At 39.1% G+C, this 8997-nt stretch overlaps 1 pseudogene; it reads right to left on the reverse strand.

Annotated features, from left to right (window-relative positions):
- The window catches only part of LOC100672665 (uncharacterized), a 35908-nt pseudogene extending 28102 nt beyond the window's left edge, over positions 1-7806 (reverse strand).
- Between the last annotated feature and the right edge of the window lie 1191 nt (positions 7807-8997).

The raw sequence follows: 8997 nt of genomic DNA on the forward strand, positions 1-8997 counted from the left end.
TGTTATTTATATATTTGAAGCATCCTTTACAAATAAATTATTTCAGCCACATCAGCTTGAGACCCTCTAAATATACAGTTTCTCAGCCAATGAGCTATGATTGACTCTCAACAGGGCAGCTCCTGCACAGAGTGCTGGAGCAAGTGGGGGGCAGGGAGTCTTCTGACTGAGGCTGGGTCCTCTAAGGCCAGATGTGAAGCGGAGACACAGCTTTACTGACTGGTCTGGGGGGCGTGGCCCCCAGGTCCCAGAAGCTCAGAGAGGAGATAGGGCAAGTGCCAGTAACCATGCCAGGCTTTCCAGGATTCTCCCCAGACCCAACATCTAAAGAAAAGAGGGGGAAACGTCCCCCGGAGCTGCAGTGAGCGAGTGAGGGTAATCGCCCCTCCTTCCCTCCCTACTGCCCTTTCTTCCTTCCTTTCATCGTTATTAAACACCTTTCGTAGGTCAGCCATAGTAGCGCTAGATCCTGGGGAGTGAGGCTGGGTTCTTTCCTTTGGGGAGTTACCGGTTTGGAGGAACTGCTGATGACACATACCTGGATGGCAGAGTGCCGTGGGGATGGGGACATAGGTAACTGGAGCAACCCCACAGGTGTTCAGGGGGAGCAGTCTCCTCAGAAAGGCTGTGGAGCGTCCTGGTTCCTCTGCATGCGGGCTCAGGGACTCTGGATTACTTCTTTCTAAAACCCAAAACCCAGTGTCTTTCTAAATGGGGGTGTATTTACTGGAGAAACAGACAATTTTAAGAGTGAATGGGGCTTTAAAAATAATTTAAATTATATAATTTTTGAAGTATTAATTTACTGATCCGAAAATTGGTTTTATTATATTAGTGGAGCAATTAAATAATTACAATAAATAAAAGCTATTCTTTAATATTTGGGGAAAAAAGCTATAAATTAATAATATAAATCCAAGTACATCAAAGTAAAATTTAAAGAAGTCTATATTGATTATCCTATCATTTAAAAAATTGCATACACAGAATTATTATTCTTGGAACATACTTAACGTTTCTAAGCCATTTCTGCCCCCCAAACTGTGTCACTGGTATTTTTCCATAGAATGTATTTTTAAAAAATGTGTTATTAAATTTTTTCCTTAAAATTGCCTGCAATCTTATTCAACGTTGCCTTTGGTAGTTAATAAATTTGAAATTGTGAACACCCTTCTCTGAAAAATATAATATTTTTAATTGAGAAGATATTGTCTCTACAGCTGCTGAGGTACTTGGTAAACTTGGAAAGTTTTGCTAAATATAAAAAAATATATATATAAGACATGGCAATTCAAGTTTTTTTTGTTTGTGTTGAAATGAGGAAATATTTCAGCTTAAGTATTTTCACAGGTACTGTCCATTCAGGGCACTTTCCCTTCACAAGTATTTTTATAAAACAAAAAATCACCAAATATTTTTTTTCAGTCTCATACAAAAATTTATACACACTTTGCTATATACTCCTAATTGCTCTCCCCCTAATAAGACAGCACACTCCTTCCCTCCACTCTCTATTTTCCTGTCCATTCAGCTAGCTGCTGATGCCCTCTGCTCTCTCAACTCTCCTCCAGACAGGAGATGCCAACATAGTCTACTTGATCCAAGAAGCTCATACTTCACCAGTATCATTTTCTATCCCATAGTCCAGTCCAATCCCTGTCTGAAGAGTTGGCTTTGGGAATGGCTTCTGTCTTGGGCTAACAGAAGGTCTGGGGACCATAACCTCCGGGGTCCTTCTAGTCTCAGTCAGACCATTAAGTCTGGTCTCTTTATGAGAATTCGGGGTCTTCATCCCACTGCTCTCCTGCTCCCTCAGGGGATCTCCGTTGTGTTCCCTGTCAGGGCAGTCATCAGTTGTAGCTGGACATCATCTAGCTCTTCTGGTCTCGGGCCGATGCAGTCTCTGGTTTATGTGGTCCTTTCTGTCTCTTGGGCTCATAATTACCTTGTGTCTTTGATGTTCTTCATTCTCCTTTCATCCAGGTGGGTTGAGACCCATTGATGCATCTTAGACGGCCGCTTGCTAGCATTTAAGACCCCAGAAGCCACTGTGCAAAGTGGGATGCAGGATGTTTTCTTAATAGTTTTTACTATGCCAATTGACTTAGATGTCCCCTGAAACTATGGCCCCCAAACTCCCGCCCCTGCTACACTGGCCTTCGAAGCATTCAGTTTATTTAGGGACCTTCTTTGCTTTTAGTTTTGTCCAGTTGTGCTGACTTCGCCTGTATTGTGTGTTGTCCTTTCCTTCACCCAAAATAGTTCCTATCCAATATGTAACCAGTGAAAACCCTTCTCCCTCTCTGCCTCCCTCCCCCCTCTCATAACCATCAAAAAATATTGTCTTCTTTGTTTAAACTATTTCTCCAGTTATTATAATAGTGGTCTTATACAATATTTGTTCTTTTGCAACTAACTAATTTCAGTCAGCATAATGGCTTCCAGATTCCTCCATGTTATGGATGTTTCACAGATTCATCATTGTTCTTTATCAATGTGCAGTATTCCATTGTATGCATATATCATTATTTATCCATTCATCAATTGAGGGGCACCTTGGTTGCTTCCATCTTTTTGCTATTGTGAACAGTGCTGCAATGAACATGGGTGTGCATGTATCTGTTTGTGTACAGGCTCTTATTTCTCTAGGATATATTCCAAGGAGTGGGATTGCTGGATCATATGGTAATTCTATTTCTAGTATTTTAAGGAAGTGCCAAATTTCCAAAGTGGTTGTACCATTTGACATTCCCACCAGCAGTGTAGAAGTGTTCCAGTCTCTCCACAACCTCTCCAACATTTATTATTTTGTGTTTTTTGGATTAATGCCAACCTCGTTGGAGTGAGATGGAATCTCATTGTAGTTTCGATTCGCATTTCTCTAATGGCTAATGATCGTGAGCATTTCCTCATGTATCTGTTAAAAAAAACCCAGTGTCGTCAAGTCGATTCCGACTCATAGCGACCCTAAAGGGCAGGGTAGAACTGCCCCATAGAGTTTCCAAGGAGTGCCTGGCGGATTCAAACTGCCGACCCTTTGGTTAGCAGCCGTAGCACTTAACCACTATGCCACCAGGGTTTCTGTTAGCTACCTGAATGTCTTCTTTAGTGAAGTGCCTTTTGATATCCTTTGCCCATTTTTTAATTGGGTTGTCTTTTTGTAGTTGAGTTTTTGCAGTATCATGTAGATTTTAGAGATCAGACACTGATCAGAAATGTCACAGCTAAAAACTTTTTCCCAGTCTGTAAGTAATCTTTTTAGTCTTCTGGTGAAGTCTTTGGATGAGCATAGGTGTTTGATTTTTTAGGAGCTCCCAGGTATCTAGTTTTTCTTCTTCATTGTTAGTAATGTTTTGTATACTGTTTATGCCATGTATTAGAGCTCCTAGTGTAGTCCCTATTTTTTCTTCCATGATCTTTATCATTTTAGATTTTACATTTAGGTCTTTGATCCATTTTGAGTTAGTTTTCGTGCATGGAGTGAGGTATGGGTCTTGTTTCATTTTTTTTGCCGATGGATATCCAGCTACGCCAGCACCATTTGTTAAAGAGACTGTCTTTTCCTCATTTAACTGACTTTGGGCCCTTGTGAAATATCAGCTGCTCATATGTGGATGGATTTATGTCTGGATTCTTATTTCTGTTCCATTGGTCTATGTATCTGTTGTTGTACCAAGACCAGGCTGTTTTGACTACTGCTGTGGTATAATAGGTTCTAAAATCAGGTAGAGTCAGGCCTCCCACTTCGTTCTTCTTTTTCAGTAATGCTTTACTTGTCCAGGGCCTCTTTCCCTTCCATATGAATTGGAATTTGGATTGGAATTGCTTTGTATCTATACATGGCTTTTGGTAGAATAGACATTTTTACGATGTTAAGTCTTCCTATCCATGAGCTAGTTATGTTTTTCCACTTACGTAGGTCTCCTTTGGTTTCTTGCAGTAGTGTCTTCCAGGCTTCTTTGTATAGGTCTTTTACATCTCTGGTAAGACTTATTACTAAGTATTTTATCTTCTTGGGGACTACTGTAAATGGTATTGATTTGGTGATTTCCTCTTTGATGTTCTTTTTTTTGGAGTAGAGGAATCCAACTGATTTTTGTGTGTTTGTCTTGTATCCTGATACTCTGCTCAACTCTTCTATTAGTCTCAGAAGTTTTCTTAAGGACTCTTTAGGGTTTTCTGTGTATAAGATCACGTCATCTGCAAATAGAGATACTTTCACCTCTTCCTTACCAATTTGGATGCCCTTTATTTGTTTATCTAGGCTAATTGCTCTGGCTAGGACTTCCAGCACCATATTGAGTAAGAGTGGTGATAAAGGGCATCCTTGTCTGGTTCCCGATCTCAAGGGGAGTGCTTTCAGACTCTCTCCATTTAGGATGATGTTGGCTGTTGGCTTTGTATAAGTGCCCTTTATTATGTTGAGGAATTTTCCTTCTATTCCTATTTGACTGAGAGTTTTTATCATGAATGGGTGTTGAACTTTGTCAAATGCCTTTTCTGCATAAATTGATACAATCATGTGATTCTTGTCTTTTGTTTTCTTTATCTGATGGATTACATTAATTGTTTTTCTAATGTTGAACCATCCCTGCATACCTGGTATGAATCCCACTTGGTCATGGTGAATTATTTTTTTGATATGTTGTTGAATTCTATTGGGTAGTATTTTGTGGAGGATTTTTGCAACTAAGTTCATGAGGGATATAGGTCTGTAATTTTCTTTTTCTGTGATGTCTTTACCTGGTTTTGGTATGAGGGATATTCTGGGTGCATAAAATGAGTTTGGGAGTATTCCATCCTTTTCTATGCTCTGAAATACCTTTAATAGTAGTGGTGTTAACTCTTCTCTGAAAGTTTGTAGAACTCTGCAATGAAGCTGTCTGGGTCAGGGCTTTTTTTGTTGAGAGTTTTTTGATTACCTTTTCAACCTCTTCTTTTGTTATGGGTCTATTTAGTTGTTCTACCTCTGTTTGTTTTAGTTTAGGTAGGTAGTGTGTTTCTAAGAATTCATCCATTTCTTCTAGGTTTTCAGATTTTTTAGAGTACAATTTTTCATAGTAATGTGATATGATTCTCTTAATTTCCGTTGGATATGTTTTAATATCACCCATCTAATTTCTTATCCAGGCTATTTGCTTCCTCTCCTGTTTTTCTTTTGGCAGTTTGGCCAATGGTTTATCAATTTTTATAATTTTTTCAAAGAACCAGCTTTTGGACTTGTTAACTCTTTCAGTTGTTTTTCTGTATCCTATTTCATTTTATCCTACTCTAATTTTTACTGTTTGCTCTCTTCTGGTGCCTGAGGATTTCTTTTGTTGCTCTCTTTCTATTTGTTGAAGTTGTAAGGATAATTTTTTTATTTCAGCCCTTTCTTCTTTTTGTATGTGTGCTTTTATTGATATAAAATGACCTCTGAGCACTGCTTTCACTGTGTCCCAAAGTTTCTAATAGGAAGTGTTTTCGTTCTCATTGCATTCTATGAAATTCTTAATTTCCAAAGTTTCTAATAGGAAGCATTTTCGTTCTCATTGCATTCTATGAATTTCTTAATTCCATCCTTAATGTCTTCTATAACCCAGTCATTTTTGAGTGGGGTATTTTTCGGTTTCCAAGTGTCCGATTTTTCCCCCTGCTTTTTCTGTTATTGATTTCCACTTTTATGGTTTTATAGTCAGAGAAGATGGTTGGAAATATTTTGATGTTTTGGATTCTGCTAAGCCTTGCTTTATGACCTGATGTGTGGTCTGTTCTAGAGAATGTTCCATGTGTACTAGAAAAGAAGGTATACTTGGCTGCTGTAGGGTGAAGTGTTCTGTATATGTCTATGAGGTCGAGTTGGTTGATTGTGGCATTTAGATCTTCTGTGTCTTTATTGAGCTTCTTTTTGGACCTTCTGCCCTTCAGCGAAAGTGGTGTGTTGAAGTCTGCTACTATAATTGTGGAGCTGTCTATCTCACTTTTCAATGCATCCATGGCGTTGGGTGTATAAATATTTAATATGGTTATACCCTCCTGGCATATTGTCCCTTCAATCATTATGTAGTGGCCCTTCTTCCCCTTGTGATGAATTTAACTTTGAAGTCTATTTTGTTGGAATTTAGTACTGCCACTCCTGCTGTTTTTCGATTGTTTACTTGATGTATTTTTTCCATCCTTTGAGTTTTAGTTTGTTTGTGTCTCTATGTCTAAGGTGTGTCTCTTTAATCAGCATATAGATGGATCATGTTTTTTTAATCCATTCTGCCACTATCTCTTTATTGGTGCATTTAGTCCATTTACATTCAGTGTAATTATAGATAGGTATGAGTTTACTGCTGTCATTGTGATGTCTTTTTTTGTGTGTTGTTGACAGTTTCTTTTTCCCACTTAATTTTATGTGCTGAGTAGTTTATCTTTATATATTGTCTTTTCCCCTTATTCGTTGTTGTTGATTTTGTTTCTGGTGAGTCTCTATTTTTTCCATGTATTTTATTTGGTGAGTAGGATAGTTTGTCTCCTTTGTGGTTACCTTGGTATTTACCCCTATTTTTCTAAGTTTAAACCTAACTTTTATTTCTTATATCACCTTGTTTTCTTCTCTATGTGAAAGATCTATGACTACATTTCTTAGCCCCTCCTTATTATTTTAATGTTGTCTTCTTTTACATAATAACATCACTACTTCCCTGTTTTGAGCTTTTTATTAATCATGATTTATTTTTGTGATTTCCCTGTCTGGGTTGACTTCTGATTGCTCTGCCCAGTGTTCTAGTTTTGGGTTGATACCTGATATTATTGATCTTCTAACCAAAGAACTCCCTTTAGTATTTCTTGTAGTTTGGTTTAGTTTTTACAAATTCCCTGAACTTCTGTTTATATGGAAATGTCCTAATTTCACCTTCATATTTGAGAGACAGTTTTGCTGGATATATGATTCTTGGCTGGCAACTGTTTTCCTTCAATGCTTTATATAAGTCACCCCATTGCCTTCTTGCCTGCATGGTTTCTGCTGAGTAGTCTGAGCTTATTCTTGTTGACTCTCCTTTGTAGGTGACTTTTTTTATCTGTAGCTACCCTTAAAATTCTCTCTTTATCTTTGGTTTTGGCAAGTTTGATTATACTATGTCTTGGTGACTTTCTTTTAAAATCTACCTCATGTGGAGTTTGATGAGCATCTTGGATAGATATCTTCTCATCTTTCACGATATCAGGGAAGTTTTCTGCCAACAAATCTTCAACAATTCTCTCTGTATTTTCTGTTATCCCTCCCTGTTCTGGTACTCCAATTACTCGTAGGTTATTTCTCTTGATAGAGTCCCACATGATTCTTTAAGTTTTTTCATTTTTTAAAAATTCTTTTATCTGATTTTTCTTTAAAAATATTAGTGCCAAGTGCTTTATCTTCAAGCTCAGCAGTTCTGCCTTCCACTTGCTCAATTCTGCTCCTCTGACTTTGTACTGAGTTGTCTAGTTCTGTAGTTTTATTGTTAATCTTCTGAATTTCTGATTGCTGTCGCTCTATGGATTCTTGCAGCTTATTAAATTTTTCATTATATTCTTGAATAACCTTATTAATTTCTTCTACTTTATCTGTGTGTGTTCCTTGGCTTGTTCTGCATATTGCCAGATCTCCTTCCTAATTTTGTTACTGATGTCTTGAAGAGCTCTGTATATTAATCTTTTGAATTCTGCATCCAGTAATTCCATGAAGGCATCTTTATCCAGAAGATCCACTGATTCTTTGTTTTGAGAGCTTGTCGAGGTGATCGTGATCATGGTCTGTTTCTTTATGTGACTTGATATTGACTGTTGTCTCTGAGCCATTATAAGTTATTGTATTAATTTATTTTATATTTGCTTACTGTATCCTAGCTTCTTGCTTTGTTTTGTTTTGATATGCCCAAATGGGTTGCTTGAGTGAGGTGGCTTGATTATTTTTGACTTTGAAGCTCTGATGTCATGTCACCAGATGGCTGGAGCAGTTTTCAGGTATATCAGTCTAGGAGTCCATTCACTTTTCTTGTATGAATTCAGCTCAGGTGTCCTGGTAGCTGGTCATCTAGTGTCTGGCATGGTCTCTGTCCTACAGTCTTATAGGGGCAGGAGTGATTGGTGTAGGTTCTTGTATTAGGTTGCATCAGGGGGTCACAGTCTGAACAAGGCAGGGGGTTGAGAGTCATCCCCCAAGTGTCTTTGAGGAAAGTATGTCCCCGGTCTCTAGAGCATACAGGTGGGTTCATTCTGCAGATGGAATGTGGGCCCCCAAGCTTTTGGTTGTAAGGACTGGGAGGTACCAGTTATCCTTGGACCCCTGTTGCGGGGGCTGGGTGACCTGAGTGGAGCCACCAGTTCTTAGGCCCCTGATGTGTGTAGGTGAGGACCCTGTTTCATAGGTAAAGCAGTGTCAAATATCAAACACCCATCTCTTCACCACACAGCTGAAATAGTTGCAGTCTGGCAATAAGGACTTATTCTCCTGAAATAGACACACACAGGTCCATGCAGGGAAAAAGGAATTCAAAGTCCACGGACCATTTATGCCTGGACAGTAGCCACTTAAGTCCTGAGCTTCCCTGATTAGTGGAGCTGGCAAATTATCTTTTCCCCCAGTTGTGAATTTATTCGTACTCCAAGGCCAGGAGGATGGCCCCAGACACTCAACAGGGCCTATCTCAAGCCCAGGGAAATCAACAGTCTCTAAAACAGGCTTGGGGGTGGGGGGTGTTGTAAAATATTGCACAAGTACTTAGCTTTTGCTGAGAGCACTGTTCTTCTCTGATTCCGGAGGTGTGAGTTGGCTCTGCGGCTGGCTGCTTCTCTTTAAGGAAACTGCAGCCAAATGCTACTACCGGCCTGCTGCAGCCACTCTTGGGAGTGGTGGCTGAGGGATCTCAGTGATTCAGGTCCAGCAACTTCTCTCCGCTTCTGAACCATATTTCCTTCCCCCTGCCACTCAGTCCACTTTCTAACTTTGCCTTTGATGTTTAGGGCTCCTAACTTGTCATAAATGTAATC

This window comes from Loxodonta africana, chromosome 12, assembly GCF_030014295.1.
Source record: "Loxodonta africana isolate mLoxAfr1 chromosome 12, mLoxAfr1.hap2, whole genome shotgun sequence".
In the NCBI taxonomy this organism is placed as follows: Eukaryota; Metazoa; Chordata; class Mammalia; order Proboscidea; family Elephantidae; genus Loxodonta; species Loxodonta africana.